Here is a 15,420-nt window from a genome sequence, read left to right as displayed (position 1 = left end):
ATTGAGTGGAACTCTGATCAAATTCCCTGCAGGATTCATGTAGATATTAGCAAGTAGCTGGAAAACAAAACAACAGAATCCAAAACAGATGTCTAAACAGTCAGTAGGAGGACTCACATCTGATTTCAAAACTGATATATAGCTGCAGTGCTCAGGGCAGGCTTTGGTGATACACAGCTGCAGTGCTCAGGGCTGGCTTTGGTGAAATGACACACTAGTAGATGGGTAGAACATAGTGGACATGTTTATGTTGTTTGACAGAGCACAGTAAGTTTCATGTGGAAAACAGTCTAAAATGATTAGTGCTAGGATATATGCTCTTTAAAACAACCATGTCAACCCACTGTTCACATCTAAGTTACCCAAAAGTGGATTGTAACTGTGTGAGTTTTTGCTTTCTATTGCCATAAAACACGGACCAAAACCAACTTTTGGAGGAAGGGCTTTATTTCAATTTACATTTCCAGGCAACAGCAGTCTGCCACTGAGCGGGAACTGAAACAGGCCAAGGAGGAAAGCTGGCTTACTCGCTACACTCTTGGGTTAGCCATCTTTCTTTTACCTCTCAGGACTACCTGTCCAGGAGTCCTTCCACCCAGAGGAGGCTGGGCCCTCCCACGTCAATCATCAATCAAGAAAATGCTCCCAGATACTTGTCTATAGGTCAATCTGATGGATGTGTTTTCTCATTTGAGGTTCCCTCTTCCCAGATGACTCTAGCTGTGTCAAACTGACAAAAACAAATGAAACACAGTAGCTTAAATGCAAAACCTGAAGTACTAAATAATAAGAAAAATCCCTGGTCCCCTGACATGAGAAAGTATTCTTAGTTTGAAAATAGTAGAATAATCAAAAAAATTTTTTTTTGTTTTTTTGAGACAGAATCTAATGTTGGCCATGCTGGCCTGGAGCACACTATGTAGCCAAGCATGACTGTGAACTTGAGTGTGTGTGTGAACATGTAGAGGTCAGAGGACCATGTCGGGGAAGCTGGCTTTCTCCTTCCACAGTGTAGGCCCCAGGGATTGAACTCAGGTTGTCAGTTTGAGGGCAAATGCCCTTGAATCATCTCACCAACTCATGCCTTGAATTTCTTGCCCCCACCTCCCAAGTGCTGAGATTAGACGTATATATCACCATGACCATTTATTCACATAAAAATTATTTGTTTATTTATTATGTGTATATATATGGAGGTCACAGGACTTGGTTCTCTCCTTTTATCATGTGTGTCCCAGGAATTGAGCTCAGGTATCAAACTTGGCAGCAAATGAATTTAACTGCTCTTGCGGAAAGGCTTGCCCCTCTTACATGGTGCTGGAGATCAGACCTAGGGCGCTGTGCACTCAGCAAGCACTGCACAAACTCAGCTACATCCCCAGGCCTCACAAAAAATTTTATATGCTTTCAAATGACATTTTCATGAAAATAGAAAGCCAAAATCTTAGATTATAAAACACATGAAATTTCATGTATATCTAGAATATATAATGTTCAGTAAGAAAGCAGCCTTCCAAAAGAGTGAGCAGATACTGCACCCAAAGAGCTGGATGTTAAGCACAGGAGAAAAGCTGTCAGCATTATTAACCATTAGGAAAATGAAAATGAATGGCCACAGACAGATTGCTGTAGGGCCCAGCCCATAATCCCAGCATTTGCAAGTTGGAACATGAGTTGATGGCCGTGAACTTTGGGCCACCTCATTTACATATCTATTTCTGTGAAGCCAGTTCTGCATAACAAGACTATGCCTTAAAAGAGGGGAGGAGTGGGGTGGGGTAGTGCCATCACTGCAGCTGAAACCTATAATCTCAGAATTTGGTATATAGAAACAGGAAGATCAGGAGTTAAGGTTAGCCTGGGCTACCTGAGTCCCTGTTTCAAAATAAAAGAGAATTAAAAAGTAAAGAATAAGAATCTAGGGCAGGTGGTGGTAGTGGCAGCCCACGTCTTTAATCCCAGCACTCCGGAGGCAGAGGCAGGTGGATCTCTGTGAGTCCAAACAGACAAACAAAAATATGACTAGAATTATGAGCTTTATTTTGGGTGGTATTTTGCTTGTCATTGTTTACTTTTTAAAAACTATAAAATTTTGAATCATTTGTGAGGTAATCACTATAGAATTTGTGTTAGGCTACATATTAAACTAACATTAAATCTTATTGGTCACTGCACACCCAATAAATACTTCAGCCAGAATAAAGGCTAACTAACAGAAATAGAATAGTAGAAACTTCGTACGTTGCTGGTTCAAATGCAGAGTAAGTATGGTCATCACAAAAACATGTTGACAGTTACAAATCCAGTGTGGCCTGACCCATCACATTGGCACAGTGCATTTTCATCCTTCCATGATTAGTTTTGCTTTCCTAATTTCTGGTTGTTAACTTTTGTCATTGAGTTTGGTTTTTCAAGACAGGGTTTCTCTGTGTAGCTTTGGTGCCTATACTGACACTCGCTCTGTAGACCAGGCTGGCCTCAAACTCACAGAGATCCACCTACCTCTGCCTCTCGAGTGTGCTTTTGTTTTTAAATGAAGTTTGTGAATAATCTTTTTGTTTGTGTTTTCACTTCTCAATTTTATGCCTAGGAAAATGGCCAGGTGGGAAGTAATTGTTTAACCTTTGGAAGAACTGCTAACCTGTTTGCCAAAGCACATGTGTCATCTCTACCATTTCCTGTTTTGAACAGTGAGGGAGGCTCCCAATTCACATTCAGGATTCACATGTGTGTGAGTCCATGTGGAGACCAAAGGTTGATGCTGGTGTCTTCCTCTAGCACTCTCCACTTAAAAGATATATATATATATATATCTTTTGAGGCAGGGTCTCTTACTGAATCACGACTCACTGTCTAGCCAGAAGACCCCAGAGATACTCTCCTGTCTACTTCCTTGGGGTTGGGACTGAAGATTGTGGATAAATTTTAAAAGAGAATGTTTGGGGCTGGAAATATGGCTCAGGCAGTAAAGTGTCTGCCATTGCATCAGGACCCGAGTTTTGGTCCCCTGTGTCCACAAAAGCTAGGTGAGCATGGGCACACACCTGTTACTCCCTGGGTCACCGGTGAGGTGGGGACAGACAGGTCCCTAGAGTCACTCATTAGCTCGTCTAGGCTATGGAGAGAGCCTATTTTAACACATAAGATTTAGAATAACTAGAAAGACACTTGATACTGATCTCTGACCTCCACATGCACATGCATTTACACTGACATTCACAAGGACATGCAAGCTATGTGTACATACACCACATGAACATTTATGTACACCACACACACACACACACAATGCACATACACATGCAGCTTATTTGAAAGGGAAAGAATAAGATGCAGAATAGAAATTATAACCAATTCCTCTAACCAAATCTGAATGTTTATATCACTGTGAGTCATATTAACTAAATATGATACGGCTCTGAAGCCATTCAGATTTGCAAGAGTTAACAGGGCTAAAAGCAAAAATGGCAATATTCTCATCTCTAGCCTTTGTCTACACAGTTCATCCAGTGTTTAAAGGAATAATGTAAAACACCTTTTCAAATACAGAATATGTAAGTATGTAGTCAAATGTTCCAGAGCAATAAACATAGATGTGAACCTTGCTTTTAAACAGCATGCACAAAACTTGGATTTATCTAGGCAATAAATTAAAGGTATCATATAGAAATCCAGTAAACCCCACAGGTTTAAACTTTGGCAGTATGTCACATCTAAAATGGAACATGACACTGATTTCATCTTTCAAAGCATAAACCCTAGTGGGGTGGAATAAATAAATAACGAACATATATTTTAAGGGGAATTTCAATTAAAATAGTCAGCTTTTACATAATTTATTTGCATTTTAAACTTTTCATATTGGGATTTGCTGTACTCTACTAATTAATATCCATCCAGTGACAGGGACCTTTCATACAATACACACTGTATTGTATGTTTCTTCCTTATCCCTTAGCACACTCCCCTTTGAGAAAGTGTGCGTATGTGTGCCCTTCTCTATCCCTTCAAATGTGAGTGTGAGAGAACAGAGTACAGCCCACCTTCAGATTTAAACTTTCAAACTCCTGGTGGGCTGGGGGGGGGGGTTCTAATCCATTCTCACTATCTTTTTCTAGTTTATTAAACACCTGGTATGGCTTTATATGGATATATAATCTATTTACCAAATGTTTCTCCATCTTAACCTACAACACGAGTAGACCTCAGATGTGGCAGAACTTGCTCTGTAGACCAGGCTGGCCTTGAACTCACTTAGATCCACCTACCTCTGCCTCCAGAGTGCTGAGATCAAAGGCATGTGCCACCATTACCTGGCATAATTAAAATTCTTAACTATTTAAAAGAAAAGTGAACTTTAAGAACAGTTGATGGGGTACTCTGAGAAATCTTAAACCAGTCTTCGAGAACACTTCTGTTGTTACTGACTTAGCAAATGCCCAAATTACTTGGTATTACCAAACTTGAACTTTGTAGTTCGAGAAAGAAAACTAGTGTTTTCCTGTCAAAAGCTTTTAATTCTGAATGATTTTCCGCCCATTTTAAGACAGGGTTTCATGAAGTCCCCACTGATCTCAAATTCACTGTGCAGTTAAAGACGACTTTGAACAGGCTGGGCGTTGGTGGCGCACGCCTTTAATCCCAGCACTCAGGAGACAGAGGCAGGTGGATCTCTGTGAGTTCGAGGCCAGCCTGGTCTCCAGAGCGAGTGCCAGGATAGGCTCCAAAGCTACACAGAGAAACCTGTCTCAAAAAACCAAAAAAAAAAAAAATGACTTTGAACTTCCAATTCTGCTTCTGCCTCCTGAGAGCTGGTATTACAGGTGTGTGCCACATGCTGTACTCTGAATGATGTTTTAAGGGATTAGCAAACTAGTTTTAGCTCTGATATTTAGGAAACTGATTTCCAGATACATTAGCAACTTTACAGTGATCGATGGCACACATTTCTCTACCACAGATGTCCATTTCAATCTATGAAAGATAAATGTGCCAAAGCTCATGGGATATTTATAACATTATGTGTGGTGTGTGTGTTACCTGGCACGTGTAGTTAGTTGGTCAGATGGTAATACCTAAGAGTCAGCTTTTTTCTTGGTCAAACTCAGATCATCGGTCATGTGTATGAGGTTGGCATGCATGTCTGTTTGCACTTGTGTGGGTGAGTGCTCCTGTGTGGAGAACCAGAATTGATAGGGGCTATCTTCCTTGATTGCTCTCCACTTCTTGAGGCAGAGTCTTGGTGTACACAGAGTTTGCTAATGTAGTAGCTAGCCAATTAGCTCTGGGGATCCCCTGGCCCTCTCTGTGCTCAGATTACAGGTGACTGCCACTCTGTCCAGTTCTTAGGTAAGTTCTGGGGACCTGAACTCCAGGCCTTATTCTTTGTAGGGTCACTGAGCCATCTCCCAGTTGATTCCTCATTTCTTTGCTGTCACCAAAACTCCACAATCTTTATGCTCGGTAGCTGGTCAGAAATTCACAGGCGTGGAGGTCACAATTAGTAACATGTAAAACCATGGATTGAAATTGCAGGGCTCTAGTGACTGTCAATACTGCTGTGAGGAAACACCATGACTGAAGAAAGTTAGAAGGAAATGGTTTATTTGTCTTACACTTCCACATGGTGGTCCATCAGTGGAGGAAGTCAGGACAGGAATTCAAACAAAGCAGGAACCTGAAGGCAGGGACTAATGCAGAGGCCATGGAGGAGGATGCCTCCTGGCTTGCTCTCCATGGCTTGTTCAGCCTGCTTTTTTTTTTTTTTTTTTTTTATAGAAACCAGGATCACCAGTACAGTGATAGCTCACCTACAATGGACTGAGCCCTCTCCTGTCAATCACTAATTAAGATTCTAGAGGCATTTTCTCAGTTGAGGCTCCCTCCTCTCTGATGATTCTAGTTTGTGTCAAGTGGACATAAAATTAGCCAGCACACAGGGTCTGTCTACATAGCCCTGGCTATCTTGGAACTCACTGGGTAGACCAAGCTGGTCTTGAATTTATTTGAAGATCCACCTGCCTCTGCCTCCTGAGTCTGGGACTAAAGGCATGCACCACCATGCCTTGTGTTGTCATTGTCCCCACCCTTTTAAAAGTTACTCCAAGTGGGCTTGTCAATCACCTGAGCAGGAACAAAAATAACCTATCTGCTGTAAGGATTTTTGTGTTTTAATGTGTTCCTAAAAGTGTAGGCACAATAATCAAAGTGGGTATGAGGATATGACATAATTTATAACTCTCCTGGGCTATTTTGGATATTGATAAGTTGAAGCTTGTATTGATTTTACACAAAAGCCAGGAGTTTATTGCACATAAAGGAAAGGAATAAATGCAGTTTGTCAAGAAAATACAGGATAATTAGAAATGCTGCAATCAGCTAGGTATAATGGTACAAGCATATAATTCCAGCACTCAGGAGGCTGAAACATGTGGATCCAGAGTTCTAGGTGACCAACACTTGGGAGGCAAAAGACAGGCAGACCTCTGTAAGTTCAACCTTGAACAGTTTCAGGGCAGCCAAGGCTACACAGAGAAATTCTGTGTTGAAGATGAACACACAAAAGGCCAGCTTGAGATACAAGAGACCTTGTGTCAACAATAACAGCAACAAACATCAAAATCAAACAAACTGAAGTCCACAGGGGGAAAAACAGCCCCACCTGTCTTAGAGATTCCACAAGGCTGACTGAATTTCCATGATTGCAGATAGATGGAATGTTATAGGTCCCGAGCCAAATTAACTTGTGCTATCTTAAGAGCCAAGGAAACTACTTCCCAAAGCACAGATCTGGTCTAATGCACACGTCCCAGGAGTAGCTTTAGCTTGGAGAAGCTTGAGATCTTCGCGGGTGAGGGGGGGAGGAGAAGCAGAGTCAAGAGGGAAATGCTCAGGAAAAAAAGCTTACATTTCGTACTTGATGGTCAGTTGTGTTTGTTGTCATTTGACAAAATTAGAATCAACTAGAGGATGGGCCTGAGTATGTCTGTGAGAGATTACAGTGACTGGCAAGATGCACCTGCTGTGGGAATGGAATCCTGAACAGTATAAACACGGAGACAATGAGCTGAGCACATTAAAAACTTGGTGATGTGTGTAATCCCAGTGCTGGGAGGCAGGAAAGGTGGAACTTGAGGGCTTTCTTGTCTGCCCACTTAGCCTAGTTGGTTGGTCATCATTAAGATTTAAAAAAAAAAAAAAAAAAAAAAAAAGGGAAGGTAGTTTTGCTCCTGGGGAGTGACAGCTGAGGCTATTAAACCCTGGCCTCCGCAGGGAGCTGACACACACCTGTGCTCACACATACCTACACATACACATGCACACACGAAGACTGAAGTCAAAGCAGCCTTGATTGTCAGTAACAGGCTTCCAATTATCTACTTGGAAAACCACGCCCAATGAAACGAGCATCGCATGAGAATTTACTGTTATTCAACCAGTTTTAACATCGTAGTGAGACAAAATGCGTCCACGTTTCGGAGATAGTTTCGCTCTACAAAGGATGATGCAGGAAGGTTTGAGGCCGGCTTGGGCTACCTGTATGATCTCGGGTCAGTCTGATGTACATAGGGAGACGCTACCCAGAAACTCAAAAGGTTCTCCTTGAAGTTTGTGTTTGTAAGGATTTAGTTTACCTACTTTTCTCCTCGGTATGCCCTCAACATGGCATGAAAGACTTTAGAAACTGGGATTCACCATAATGCTCACCAACTCGGGAATTTCCTACCACGCCTCTGAAAGGCTGGGATTGTTGGCGTCCACCACCTCGTCAGTCGCCTACTGCATCACTTTACATTAAAAACTAGCAATAGAAAGTCTTTGCAGTAACCTCACTCAGTCCTGAAAGTCGGCGCAGAGCTCCGGACAGGTCGCTCCCCGCCCACTTCTGGTTGCACGCTTCCGGTGGCGCTACGCGTTGTGCCGCCCCGGCACCCTTTCGGTCCCGCAGCATCGCTGAGGTTCGGCGGCTACGGTCGCTCAAGCGGCCGCAGGACCGGTCGCGATGCTCCACGGGACTCCAGGGGACAGCGGGCCTCTTCAGAGCAACTTCCGGACATCCTGCTCCGTGGAGCTCCCGCGAAACTCGGTTCCGCCTGCGTACTGGGTGACGTGACCGGAAGGGCGGGCTTTGGCTACGGAGCCTCCAACTCGGCCTTCCGTAGGCGCGCTCTCGACTTGCTGAGCCAATCGAAAGCCACGTTTTGTCGTAACAGCCAATCTGAGAGGCCCGGAGCCTTTAAGGCCCTCCGTGGGCTGCACTTCGGCCTCTGTCTTGCTCGGAAGTTCTTTTGTTCGCCGTCTCTGGTGTTTCTACCGTGTGTACCTGCTCGCGTGCAATCCGCCGCCATCGCGCTTTGGGCGAGCATTGTAATGGGTAGTAGAGAGGCGGCAGCCGAGCGGAGGCCGACCTGGCTTTGGCGATGGTGGCGCGCGCTCTGGAGGACCGATCGGAGACCAGCGCCCGGAGGCGGGTAGGGACTGGACGCGATGTCCGATGAGTGTTGCCGACCACCCAGGGACAAAAGAGTGATTTCAGCTCTTGCCTCGTGCCTTTTTTTGTAGCTCACTGATGTGGAGGTGACGGAGGAGCTTTTGGTGTGACCTGGCGCCATGTGTGTGATACCACACGAGCTTGACCGAGCGTGCCACGCAATCATAATTCAGCGAACCTTTTGCTTCGATGAGGTAAGGTCTCTCGGGCCCTTGCAAGTGGACTCTCCTCAGGAGCGGAAGCATGGAGAAAGGGCAAGTGGACATTGTTAGGGGTTGGGAGTCGGCCATCGTGGACAGCTTTCGTTACAGAGAAGATTTTAGAGCAAAAGATTTTTACATACCTTAACAATTTATGCTTTTACCTCATTTGGATGAAATGGACAGCTTTTGCAGTGTTTTTTTTTTCCCCCCCGATACAGGGTTTCTCTGGGTAGCCTTGGCTGCCCTGGAACTCGCAAAATGTAGACCAGGCTGGACTCGAACTCCCAGAGATCCGCTTGCCTCTACATTCCATTGCTAGGATTAAAGACGTGCACCACCACTGTTCTGGCTCTCTTACTACTTTTTAAAAGAGCCCATGAACCGGGTGTTGGCGGCAGACATGGTGCATACATTTGCTTGTCCGGTTATTATGTATCAGGTTGTTATTTTTTAAGTGAGTTGTTTCCCTCACGGTTAACAGTCTGTGCAATCTCACAGAAGCAGTTTTCAGCACATCTGTTCCAATATGGCAGTGCGGGGATTCAAGCCCAGGTATTTTATGGACACTATCACCAATCTGCACTTGTTCTAAGAACATTTAACAGTTTTATTATCTTTCTGAATGGGTCTCCCAAAAGGCTGGGAGTAAAGGTACATCACCGTAAAGAGACACCGTTCTTTTTTTCTTTAAAGATAGTGTCTCGTAGCCCTAGCTACCATTAGACTTGCTTTGTTGCTTAGGACGACTGCCCACCCCCCAGTGAAGTGCCTTGATTAAACACAGTTAATGTGGTTGGTTCTGTAGATTGAATTCAGGACTTCATGCACACTAAGACTACCAACTCTAGCCCAAAGGAACTCCATTCTTGTCAACTGTCCCTTTGTCCTTTGAAGCAACTCTGTCTATACAGATTACATGTTCTGTATGTTCCAGAAATATGGTACATGGGATTTTTTGGCTAGCTTTTCCTGTAATGTTGAGTTCACCCTTCTTATTTATTTACTAATTTGTTTCTTTTGGGGGGGTGGTTTCCAGACAGGGTTTCTCTGTGTAGCTTTGGACCCTATTCTGGCACTCGCGCTGGAGACCAGGCTGGCCTTGAACTCACAAGAGATCCTCCTGCCTCTGCCTCCCGAGTACTGGGATTAAAGGCATGCGCCACCAACTCCCGGCTTCACCCTTTTTATTGCGGAAGTGTAACCTTGTTTGCTTCTCAAGTCCCTGTCCCTATTTTCCACCAACCGAGGGTAAAAGGTCCATTTTTGTCACATGTTTATAGGTGTGAAGTGGTGCGTCCACCTCTTGCCCCTACAGAAACTTGCAAGAAAGAAGCCTATGGGAAGCAACTTGAGGCAGAGGCAGGTAAATGCAAGTTCCAGGCCAACCTGCATTACACAGCCAGACCCTGTCTAACAAACAACCAAAAATGAATTTCTTGGCACGTGCTATAATGTATGTTTCAGAAAAAAAAACCTTTATATAGCCAGTGGGAAAGCATTTGACCATCTGTTGTTGCACAAAGCATTGGGTTTAGTTTGTAACACAGTGAACAAACAAAAGCCATTCTCAGTAAACAAGGGCTAGAGAGATGGCTCTGGTGTAAACACTGGCACAGGCGTGACATCATGAATCAGTCTCAACCCATCCACATAAAGGAGAACTGTAGCTGGACCCCCAGCTTACAAGTAATGGCACTTATTAGTTATGAAAGCTTGGCCAATACCTTAGGCTTGTTTCTAATTTGTGGGTTCATTACCTTTAGTCTGTGCTGCCTCTGTTGCTTCCTCTGATTCCTGGCGTTGCCTAGAGACTGCACCCTTCCCAGCATTCTCTGTCCTGAAAATCCTTCCTAGGTTTTGGCTATTCTGGAGTTACAATTCCCAGTGTACAAAAGGATTATTTGACCATGGAGAACTGATTCAACATATGAATCGTGGGACATATTCTCCCCCTCCCTGCCTCCAAGATAATAGAGTAATTTTTAAAGCCATAGTGATAACAAAATCCTCATTTCAGGAAGATGAAGCATTTGCCCAAGGATTTATGGAGGGTGGTGAGGTTGGAGTGGACTTTAGAACATGTAGAGTTCCAAACTAGTCTGGGCTACATAATTAAACTTTGTCTCAAAAATAATGCCTACTGGTTGTGTTACTGGTCTTGCAAAGGTTTTGTTTCCAGCATCTATATGGCAGTTCACAATCAACCTGTAACTTTAGTTCCGGGGGATCCAACACCTAGCCCAGACCTCTGGTCATTGGGCATGCAGGTGGTACAGACACACGCAGATAAAAGAGCTATACATGAAAACAAAAAAGGTTTTAGTGTACAGGTTACAATTGAAAATTTTGTGAAATCAGTACTTGAATGCCTTTGTTGATTGTACTGAGACCATGAGGTACTGGTGAGAGCTGTGACAGTACCATAGAAGTGGGATTCCAGGCTGTCTAATGAAAGAAACCGTTTAATTGGGGCTTGCTTACAGACAGGGTTGGTCTATTTTGTCGGGCAGCCAGGCAGGTGTGGAACAGTTGCTGAGAGCTGTACATCCTGATGTGCCAACAGACAGCAGGAGGATACTGCCAGGGCTGCCAACAAGGGTATGGCTCAATCCTGACAGTTCATCTTCGGACAAAGCATGCAAGTAGATAGACCTGTGGGGGCCAATCTCATTCAAACCTCAGAGGCTATAGGGTTGCAGAAGTATAACATAGGATACTAAATGAAAGAAGGGGATTCAGCTGAGCAGAAAGCCAAGTTAGCATCTGCAGGGCTTAATTCAGCGTGTGCTGCTTTGGGTCTCCTAGGATAGGTCTGACACTGCTAAATGTTTCTGGTTTCATCTCAGTATTTTGATTACATTCCGGTTATTGATTACAAGCGGGGAACTGCAAAACACATTTACTTCCATGTCATAGACATGGAAGGTCTATGTCATACGTGTCTGCCCCAGATGCTTGATTACTTGCAGCTTTACATCAAGTGAGTTTGGTCTCTCCCTTTTCCTCTAATAGCTTCATATCCAATGATTAAACCTTTCACTGCTGTTCACATCATGAGACGCTGTGATTACTGAGGAATTAATGAGGATATGTAAGCTCTGTTAAATGCTGTTGCAACAGGCATTATCCCTTGCATGGTGAGTTGAAAAAGAAATCTCTTTTTTAGGCATCGTGTTGGTGATGACTAGAAGACATACGTGGCTTGGAAGATGACGTGAAATACACAGGAAAGGTATAGTCATCTGTTTTGTGTATATTAAACACAACTGATACAACTGACCTGAAATTGTGCAAGTAAAACTAGAATTCTAAAGGCGTGGTGAAATCTTACCAATTTTTGAAGGGGTGACAATTTTTATTGTGTACATGCTGGTGTGTGGAGGTTAAAATGACTTAGTGTTTTCTTCTGTGACCTTGGCTTTTAGTGACTGGTGTCTTTGCCTTCGTGTATGTCTGCACCATGTATAAGCATGGTACCTGCAGAGGCTGTAAGGGCACCAGATGCCTTGCAACTACAGTTGCAAACAGTTGTGGTCCTCTTAATGGTTGAGCCATCTACAGCAGATCCCTCTGTGTGCTCGTGTCAGGCATTTGCTAGTTTGCGCTTTTATCTTTGCACGATTTCTCACAATGGCCCTATGGGATACTGCTTGCTTTCTTGGAGTGTTAATGCTGTGCTGTGCCTGTTTAGTGTCTGCTCTGTGGTCAGATTACTGGCTAGTTCTGCTAGCACCTTCCATGTGTCCTGCTGTAACTCAAATAGTCACAAGCTTTCCTGCTTCTATTCTTTGCTCTAGAAAGTGTTGGAGTTCTGGGGTTTCTGGTACCAAACTTGTCCTAATCTAAAGATTGTCCTAATCTAAAGTTTTACATTTCCTCTTTGGATATGAGGATGAATTGAGTCAGTGTTTCCAAGTGACAAACATTACTTTCTCTCTGTGTCAGCGACTCAGGGATAGATCTAGGCATTCTCTTGGGCTTGTTGATTATCTCAAGTCCTGACTTGAGAAGAGAGAGCATCAGCTTCTAAACTCACTTGCTGACTTAGCTGGAGTGTCCACTTCCTGTTCCCATGAACCTCTTTATGGCTGTAGCTGCTGGCTTCCCCTGCGGAAAAGGCCAAGGTAGAAGACTGTCTTTTAAAATGTGGTTTAGAAAGTCTGCTGTACCTGATTATTACAGAGAGGCTGTAAGAATGGGGGTTTAGCGGTCAGGGCAGTATATTGCTTCTTTAAAGTCATACAGTTAAGCATTTGTTTGTAGTATTTGAATCTAGTAAATGAATATAAGAGCAAGTAACTGGTTCCTTTCTTTTTTAATATTTCTTTTATTATGTATACAACATTCTGCTTCCATGTATATCTGTACACCAGAAGGGGGTACCAGGTCTCATAACAGATGGTTGTGAGCCACCATGTGGTTGCTGGGAATTGAACTCAGGAGCTCTGAAAGGGCAGCTAGTGCTCTTAACCTCTGAGCCATCTCTCCAGCCCGATTCCTTTTTTTTTTTACCTAAAAAATTTTTTTTCTGTGTGTACCAAATTCATGTGTGGTGCCTGAGGCTGAAAGGGGCCATTAGATAACCTGGAACTGGAGTTAGAGGTTGTGGGTCGTGTGGCTGCTGAGGGCAGCTGTCACTGAGTCAGCTCTCCTGCCCAGTGGTCCCGCACCCCACACCCTTCTCTGCCCTGGCTGTCCCAGAACTCGATATGTAGACCAGGCTGGCCTCAAGTTCATAGACCTTAAGGTCCATGCTTTTTTTTTTTTTTTTTTTTTTTTTTTTTTTTTTTTTTTTGCCTACATTTACACACAATTCATATACCTTGGTTGACCGCCCCTACCCTCATTTACTCCTAATTCTGGGGGTAGCTGGTAGGAACTAGACTATAATAAAAAATGAGCTGTCCTCATGCTTAGTGTATTTTGGGGTGGGATATTAACATTACTGAAGTGTGTTGACATTTTCCTTAAGGCTTAATGTATGTACAGTGTGGTACTTGTCTTCCCTTGCTGCTCATTTGCCCCTTAGTGGGCACTGGCTTCTCTTCATGAGCAAGATGGACTAATGGGGACTCAGGTTATCCCTGCTCTGTAGAATACTCTATTAGTTGGGGTTCTTTAAAGGAACAGAACTGATGGGATAGATAGATGGCACAGTGGGGTTTTTAGGGGGACTCTAGGACTAGTCATGTACCTTGTATGCATGTGTACAGGCAAACCACTTACATATAATGTAAGATAATAAATATGTCTTAAGTAAATACATTACACTTAAGCACAATAGGTAGTTTTATTCCGTGGTAAGGTAGGTTTTTCCATGTCAGGCTTGCTTGGTGATGAGAAGACAAGCCTGTGAATGTGAGGGTGTTTTGCAAAATCGTGATATTAAAATATACAGCGTGGTTTCTGTATTTATTTGTCTATTTTAATTTTTTTGTAGGAAAGAAGTAAAAGGATGTTTTGCTTAAGAGTATGCCATTTGCAAATTCATTCAATAATTTGGAGATTTATATAAGGTAAGGGATTTTAAATTATTAGTTAGACTCAGGAACTTCTAAGTTTCTAGGCTGCCTTCAGCTCTAAAGCTGCCTCAGCCTTTCAGGTACCTGTGATTTTGATGATTGCAGGCTCGGTTTTTCCTTTGATGCATACAAAAAAACTTTGAGAGGATACAGTCAGTAGGTAGAACATTACTAGTAATCAGTGTAACCAAACCTTTGGCTGTGTAAGGGCTAGTAAGTTCTGCTCTGATGTCATCCATGTTGTAATTTAAGAAAAGTAGAAAGACCCCGTGCAGAGGGTTTCTTTGGGGGGGGGGATGATGATAAAATGGAGGAGTTGAGAGGAGGATGGAGGTAGGCGGAGCTCTTTTAAAAGGGAAAGTAGTGAATATGCGCAGGTGGTTCTCTTAGTGGCTGCAGCTGGGGGCGTATTCTGTCAGGACCCCGAGTTCAGGCCAGTATAGATGCCTGAATACTAACAACCCATACCTGGGCATCTTTTCCTCCAATAAGAACAGACCTCTGGTGATTAGATTAGGAAACGTTGCTGGAATGGGTATGGGTGTAGAGCCAGAGCCTCTTCAGCCTCTTAGCGTTAGTTTGCTAATGGCTATGCAGGACCAAATGAACTGGTTGTTTTACAAAATGGGGGATGAGGAAGAGGTTGCTAGACCTGCTGACTGCTGAAGGGGGACTCTGTCTTTCTAAATGAAGAATGTCATTTCTGTGTAAACCAGGAATAATCAGAGATGGCCTAGGAGTTCAGAGGGGAGACAGGAGCAAACTATTTGGAGTTTGGTGCTCTTGCTTCTTCTAAAACCCCTTTCCTGATGCCACTCCTGTTTGCCTGCATCCTTAGCATGCCATCCTGATTTGTCCCTTCTCACCTAGAAGCCATAAAACTCCAGGTCCTTCTCAAATGATCAGTGAATATGTAAGAAAATGATGCCTTAGAAGAGTTAAGAGGGCACACGGGGGTTGGTAAGAAAGAACACTAGAGTCAATTGGGAAGCAAAACCATAAAATCTATTAAACAACTTTTGTTTCTACCAGTGATAGAAAAGTAAACAAGACTGCAGCCCAGACTCTTGGAGATGCTTTCGAGAGGCAGTGTCAGTGCAAGTAAATACTTCTTCATTCACTCTGCAGGGCCTGTTCAGACAGTGGTGTTTCTGATTCCTGCTAAGGAAAGTGCTCCACACAAGCCTGATGACCTGAGCTAATT

The sequence above is a fragment of the Cricetulus griseus genome, assembly GCF_003668045.3.
Source record: "Cricetulus griseus strain 17A/GY chromosome 1 unlocalized genomic scaffold, alternate assembly CriGri-PICRH-1.0 chr1_1, whole genome shotgun sequence".
Taxonomy (NCBI): domain Eukaryota; kingdom Metazoa; phylum Chordata; class Mammalia; order Rodentia; family Cricetidae; genus Cricetulus; species Cricetulus griseus.
Note: the sequence above shows the minus strand (reverse complement) of the source record.